Raw genomic sequence first — 6,831 nt, forward strand, 5'->3', positions numbered from 1 at the left:
GGGAGGACCCCTGGTTCTAGTGTTATGTGAGAGGGAGAAGAATTTCTTTCTATCAACTTTCTCCACACCATGCATTATTTTATAGACCTCTATCATGTCTCCCTGCAGTCGTCTTTTTTCTAAATTAAATAGGCCCAGGTGTTGTAGCCTTGCCTCATAAGAAAGGTCATCTTGGTTGCCCTCTTCTGCACCTTTCCCAGTTCTACAATGTCCTTTTTTCGATGTGGTGACCAGAACTGTACGCAGTACTCCAGGTGTGGTCGCACCTGGAGGAAGTGTTGTATTCAAAGGTGTTTGGACATTAAATGGAGAGAGGGAAGATCAATCCATCAATATGATCTTATAGCACAGTAAGGATATTGCCTTAAAATAGCTGATATCCAGACTAACTCTGCACTAGTGCAACAGAGATGCTCACACGCAAGAAAGTAGCGTAGCTGAGTGGATTCTAAAGCTTGCCAGTCTCTTGCATTCTTGGTCTGGTTGTGCGAGCATTGTGTTTGAGCAACAAAGATAGCAAGGTAGCTTTGCGTCATTCCCCGCGGCACATAAAGACAGAAGGAAGAGATTTCATAGTACAAGGCAGACCACAGGTTGCTCAAGCACACCCGATGCACCATTACAACACTCATCTGGATGGAATGCATGCTCCTGACTTAGCGGAATTAGCTACCGCAACATCCTTGCATTATTGCAATGTGTAGAGTTAGTCTGGATGTCAACTACTATATATAGAGAAAATCTATTCTCTTGAACAACTGGGGGTGCAGGGAGAGGAAGGAAGAAAACCTTTGCAGAAGAACTTTACAGCTTGCAGCATGTGAAAACTTGTATGCATAGAGATCCAATCGTACCAAATTTCCTCTTTTGTCGCCTTGGACTGATGCAGCTTCCCTGTTTTGGAGGCCCCATCCTGGAGATCACAATGTGTCTTGAACAGCTGCATTATGGACCAGAGATTGGGTCATCATGGCACAGATCTTTTAATAGGAAATGGATTTTGGACAGAATCGTGTAGAAAAGAACCCAATGTTTAATTTGTTTATAATTCTTGGCTGCCTTGACGTAAGCTGTCCTATTCCATAACCATTTGTGGTGGATTACTTGTTTGTGTTTGTTTTTTGTTTCTAAATCCCCAAGGAAGATTTCACAACCTCCCTAGACCGTTTCTTCCAGCGAGCCCTGAACTTAAAATAAGGACACAATTACATGTAGGGTTGCCGCATTCATTGAAGAGAACTCCTGGACACAATCATTGAAACCTGGGCCTCCTGTGAATTTTCAAACCTTATTTTTAAAATCCAGAATAGAAAGAGCCTTCAATGGTGGAGCTTGGCAGCTGTTTTGCACATTCCTCTCTATAGTGTTCTTTGCACAGGAGAGGGTTAGGAGCATTTAACAATAAAGGACAGTTGTGTTTTAAGACCAGTTGCTCTTTGATTTTCTTCCTGCTGCTGCATACAGGAGGCCTAGGAGGGGACTTCACAGGACTGTGGGTGCCGCATCATGAATTTATTCATTCATTCATTCATTCATTCATTCGAATTCTATACCACCCTTCAAAAAATGGCTCAGGGTGGTTTACACAGAGAAATAACAAATAAATAAGATGGATCCCTGTCCAAAGGGCTCACAATCTAAAAGAAACATAAGATAGACACCAGCAACAGTCACTGGAGGTACTGTGCTGGGGGTGAATAGGGCCAGTTACTCTCCCACTGCTAAATAAAGAGAATCACCACATTAAAAGGTGCCTCTTTGCCAAGTTAGCAGGGGTTGGGGGTCCTACTAGAGTTGGGGTCCTACTAGAGAGAAGTGGGACCCCAACAATGTCACTAGATAAAAGGAGGTTTTCTCTTGTCCGTATTCTTCACAGCTAAACCCAGAGTCCTACTATCACTCTTACTAATTCTAGAGATGACCCACAAAGGAAGGGCTCGCTCGCTCTCTTGCTCTCTCTCTTGAGCCATAGAGAGCGAGAGCCAACCTAGCCAATCGACAGCATGCGTGCAAGAGCAAGGAGAAGTATGGAGCTTTAAAACATTGACAGCATGTACTACAATGCCTGGAGAAAAGCATCAGAAAAATGAATAAAATGTGTTAAAGCAAAATTCCTGGACATTTTGTATCCAGGATTATACCTTTCCTACATCCTGGACAAAGCCATCTGATTCCTGGACTGTCCAGGCCACTATATAATCAATGTATAATCAAAGTGTAGCTGGGATTCCCCTACAACTCCCCCTCAGCCGCTTCTTCTAAGGGGAAGTGGAGGTGGGTGGGTGCTGCATAACCCTTCCCCAACCTCCACTCTTCACCTGCAACGCCTCCAATCCATTCTCACCCCACCCCCCCGGACTTGAGGAGGGCTGTGGGGACTGGCCGTAGCTTAGGGCTTTGTATGCAAAAGGTCCCAGGTTAAATCTGTAGTATCTCCAGTTAAAGGAATCAGGTAGCAGCTGATGAGAAATACCCCCACCTGAGACCCTGCAGAGCTGCCACTCACAACAGGCTAGAGCTTGGGAAGGCTTATGGGGACAGCTGTGAAACTGAAGAGAGGCAGCAGCCCAGTGGCCCATTAGCTGGAGTTGAGTTTGATGTGACTTGCAGTTTGCAGCTGGGCTGAACATGAACAATTTGTGCCCCGGAAACTACTGTGTTTGCTGCTGCTGCTGCTTGCATACCTTATTGTCGCCATCCCTTGGTTATATTTTCCTTTTGTTCCCATGAGGATTGTAAGGTAGATTCCTGTCATAGCCCATGCTGTGCATTTGTACGGCTGTTATGGAAGCATTGCTGTGATATTTTGAGTTGGTGTTTATCTTTGCAAGGTGCACTATTGAGATTTCACCATAGTACTCTAGAGACATAATAGCCGTCAAAAACCACATGCTTTTGTGTACAAATAAAATCATGTGTAACTGCGTGCTTGCTTAGCATCATAGGAAGCTGTCAGAAGCAGGCCTACATCCCCGGAAATGGTCAGAACCAGGCCTATACTCTCATCCTGGAAGTTCGGCCCTCCATCCCACCCCATCCTGTACCTGTACCCAAAGGGCAGAGCCTGGCTGTTAGTCCACAGGAAATAGCTGAAGCAGGACCAGTTGCAGTACCAGAACAAGCATAGCAGTTAGAGGCAGCAGCAATGGGGAGTGGAGAGCAGGACCCTGAGTTAAACGGGAGCCCCCTCTGACACTGCAACAGAGGAGAATGACAAGACGCCAACAATAGCTGCAAGTTATCAGACAAAGTAAATGTCTCCTTTAAAAGGCAGATAAACCCTGAATCTGTGCCAGCTGAGAGCAATCAAGCCAGGCTATAAATCAAGTCTGCAGGCTGCAGCCAGATGCTGGAAAACAACACATGCCTATCATGGAGCATACACCAGCCCCAGGCTGAGCAAAGGAGATTCCCAGCCGTGTGCTGGCCTCTGTGACCCAGATGGGTTTCCTACTTGAATCCTGTCTCCTGCCATGCCCTGTTCTGTTCCCTGCTAGACTCTTGCATCATTCCTCCTGGGAGTGCTTTACTTTCTTGCTTTGTACTGGCTCAGTGGAATCTGGTCAGAGAAAGCATCCAACGACCATGACCTACCACCTAGACTTCGACACCGAGCAAACAGGCTGCTGAGCTGACACATGAGTTCATCAGATTCTGAGACAGAAGCTCCTGTGAAACGAAAGCTGCATAGGAAAAAAATTGTACCGTAAGTAAGAGAGCTGCTTGTTAATGAAGCTGGTAAGAGGGAGGCTGCATGTCCTGAGTCAGCACAGTTTGTCCAGTTTTGGTGTATTCACCTGGGTAAATGCGGTTTCTGTTATCATATATGTAGGAAGTTTGCATTAATGTATCAATACGTTTATAGAAAAGCATTTTCCTTAATGTTTGGTTTGTTCGTTGTTGCATCAGAATTTGAAAAGTTTTTGTGGAGCAACTCATACTCCCCTGGAAGAATCCCCCTGGCAACAGGAATTGGAGAAAATAATAAAGAATATTTATAGCAACCAGGGTGAAGATGCTGACTTTGAGAAACTGTTTAGACCAGGCTTCCCCAACCTGCAGTCCTCCAGATGTTGCTGAACTACAACTCCCAGCATACCCAGCAACAATAAATTGTGGCGAGGGATGCTGGGAGTTGTAGTTCAGCAACATCTGGAGGGCCGCAGGTTGGGAAAGCCTGATTTAGACGTTCATGGTTGGAAACAATGAGCCAGTCTCACGATCAGTGAGACACGGTTTCAGGAGCTCAGCGGGGAGAGTGGGCTAAGCCCACTCTCCCCACTCACGATCATGGAGGGAGCCCTGGGTGGCCAGATTGGCCACCCACACGATTGCCGGCTCTGTGAAGGAGCCAGCAGGGGCTGGGGAGCTTGGGGGCCACGTGGCCCATGGAAGCTCTAGTATGCCCTGCGCGACCACTGGAGCCAGGGGGAGGCTTTTCTCCTTGCCTCCGGGGGTCTACTCATGAGTAGCCATGGCGCGGAGCCACACTGCGGCTACTCACGATCAGGAAGCCTGGGTTTGCGGAGCACTTGCTCCGCAAACCCGGGCTTCGGGGAGGGCTAAAGGAGCGGGCTAGCCGCTAGTAATTTTGCCTGCGAGCCTGGTGGTTTACATGATCAGGCAAAATCGGGCTAGGCTCCCCTAGCCCGATTTTGCCTGGTCGTGAGAATAGTCCCAATGTATTTCTGATGAAGTAGCAGCGAAACAAGATTTATCGTGAAATCTTGTTAAATATATCTTCATTGTATTGTATTGGTTATACATTATTTGCACTGTAGAAAGTTAATGTATTTCATGTTTACATAAATAGTTTATATCTTGTTCATTTAGTGGTATTGTTTTTGTTTTGTTTATGCATAGCACCACTCCCCTATACAATATTCTTTTTTTTTCAAGCAGGCCCTGGCATTTTCAGTGTGACTAGAAGTGTTGCTGGTCTAGTGTCTATCATTCTAGCCAGCGTGGTGTAGTGGTTAGAGTGCTGGACTAGGACCGGGAAGACCCGAGTTCAAATCCCCATTCAGCCATGATACTAGCTGGGTGACTCTGGGCCAGTCACTTCTCTATCAGCCTAACCTACTTCACAGGGTTGTTGTGAAAGATAAACTCAAGTATGTAGTATACCGCTCTGGGCTCCTTGGAGGAAGAGCAGGATATAAATGTAATAAAATAATAGTAGTAGTAGTAGTAGTAGTGAAGATTGGCCATAGTGTGATTGTCTGACGCCAGCTTCAGACAGCCCAAGATCCTTTTACTGAAGGGCTGTATGTTTTACTTCATGAAGCCATGGATGGCGGTGTGCTCACAAAACCCGAAGACCAAACCCTAATTGAGGAGCAGGACCAACTGGTAAACCTGATGTGTTTTAATTTGTTTGCTTTTACCCTGCAGTATTAAAACATTGCCATTGTTTGTGTGGGTCAGTGCCTTTGAGAACATGCACCTTGGGCATGTGAACATATCCTCCATCACATGTGCTTGCATTGATGGTGACCAATAAAAGAATTTTCTTTCAAATATGTGTGTTCATACCTGTGTTAAACAGCACCATGGCAATGCATGAGAAAATCCTAAATAAAGTATACTACACCCCTGGGAGAATGGGGAGCTTCGGAGGTGTAAATCCACTATTTCAAGAGGCCAGGCAGCACAGTAAAGCGCTGAGTAAAAAGCAAGTGGAGACCTAGTTTTCAGAGCAGGACACTTATTCTCTGCACAAGCCTGTGAGGATTTATTTTAAAAGAAACAAGACATTTGTTTCGAGGCGGATGCATAATAGCAGGCATATTTAGTGGATAGTGATAGATAAACATGAACCGTGCAGTAGTGGCTGGTAGAATAGATAACACCTCTCAAGCATGAATTTAAGTGTGCCGAAAATGTGAAAGATGTATTGCACTTGGTCCCTTGGGCAAGAGTTACTAGCATAATAATGCATCTTGCTGACCATTGCACAGGCTACAGCTGTTTTGTTTATGCAATTATCAGTTTATGAGACTAAGTGTGAAACTCCTACCTAGTCATCACGCCCCTAATTAGGGGGCTTTATATTGTTGAGCTCTAGGAGCCGATCAATCATTGAATGTTTTGTCCTTCCGGTGAGATGTAGGAGGATAAAGTTGACTCCAAAAAATATTTTCGGAAGGAATTGGTAGGTAATAATGGATACATAAGGGGGAGGCTGTGGATGGTACTAAGATGTTAGCCTGGCAATGCAACTATTTTTGGAATTGTTTTGTATTTATCTTGTATGTTTAGAAGCTTTGGAGCTCTGAGGAAGAATGATCGAAATGGGTTTGAAAATTTCCCGGGCCAGCCCATCAGCTCTGTCGTATACAGATACTCTGCACAGATCTGCTCACTAGCAATTATATTACACCTTCGTTCTCAACATTCCTGCACTTTATCTCAAAACAACAAGCTCCTCTTATTTCTATTTATCACCTGGAACTCAAGGACTTGTTATCTCAATGCAATGTTTGCAATTGTTATTTTAGTTATGTTAGAATTCAGGTGATTTGTGACTCTTGTGATTTACACAAGTAGATCTATGTGATTAACACATGAAAATTATATGAGGTCATGTGATTGTATATATTCAAATAATTATGGATATTTATTCAATTTTGCAGTCTTTTCAGTTTTGTTATATACAAGTATAAGGTGGGTTTCCCCCACAGAGAAGAAATTTGTAATTTTCAAAACTGTGCCTGCTTGAGAGGTGTTATCTATTCTACCAGCCACTACTTCACGGTTCATGTTTATCTATCACTAGCTGGTTGTGCAGTCCCGCATTTTTGCCATATTTAGTGGATATGCAGCAGTTTT

The 6,831-nt window shown here is 44.6% G+C and overlaps 1 long non-coding RNA gene across 1 annotated transcript; it reads left to right on the top strand.

Annotated features, from left to right (window-relative positions):
* The first annotated feature begins 6,021 nt into the window (after positions 1-6,021).
* Positions 6,022-6,627, top strand: LOC128352557 (uncharacterized). The gene is made up of 2 exons (XR_008320489.1): positions 6,022-6,154; positions 6,262-6,627. It is a non-coding gene; the product is annotated as an uncharacterized LOC128352557 (long non-coding RNA).
* Positions 6,628-6,831: the final 204 nt, after the last annotated feature.

This window comes from Hemicordylus capensis, chromosome 3 (genome assembly GCF_027244095.1).
Source record: "Hemicordylus capensis ecotype Gifberg chromosome 3, rHemCap1.1.pri, whole genome shotgun sequence".
Lineage (NCBI taxonomy): Eukaryota > Metazoa > Chordata > Lepidosauria > Squamata > Cordylidae > Hemicordylus > Hemicordylus capensis.